Genomic DNA, 314 nt, shown 5'->3' with positions numbered 1-314 from the left:
ACCGAGATATACATAATAAATTTCTACATATGAAAGTATGCTTTCTCCACCGAAATGTTCTATTACTCAATATTCAATATAATTTTAGTATTCATGATGAGCAATGAGATAGAGATATATTGTAGCAACCGAAATATATAAAGCTTCTTTTTCTTTATATATTTATATATATTTTTTAACTGTTTGAAGGCAACCAGAATGGAGTGAAAAGAAAGTTTTCTTTTTTCCAAATGAGAAAAGAAATTAAACCCAAGTTTGATTATTGCGTGCTTGCTATGCCATTCTCCTTCTCCATTTAACATAGCTACGTACTT

This window comes from Arachis ipaensis, chromosome B06, assembly GCF_000816755.2.
Source record: "Arachis ipaensis cultivar K30076 chromosome B06, Araip1.1, whole genome shotgun sequence".
In the NCBI taxonomy this organism is placed as follows: Eukaryota; Viridiplantae; Streptophyta; class Magnoliopsida; order Fabales; family Fabaceae; genus Arachis; species Arachis ipaensis.
This window is presented reverse-complemented; position numbering follows the sequence as displayed.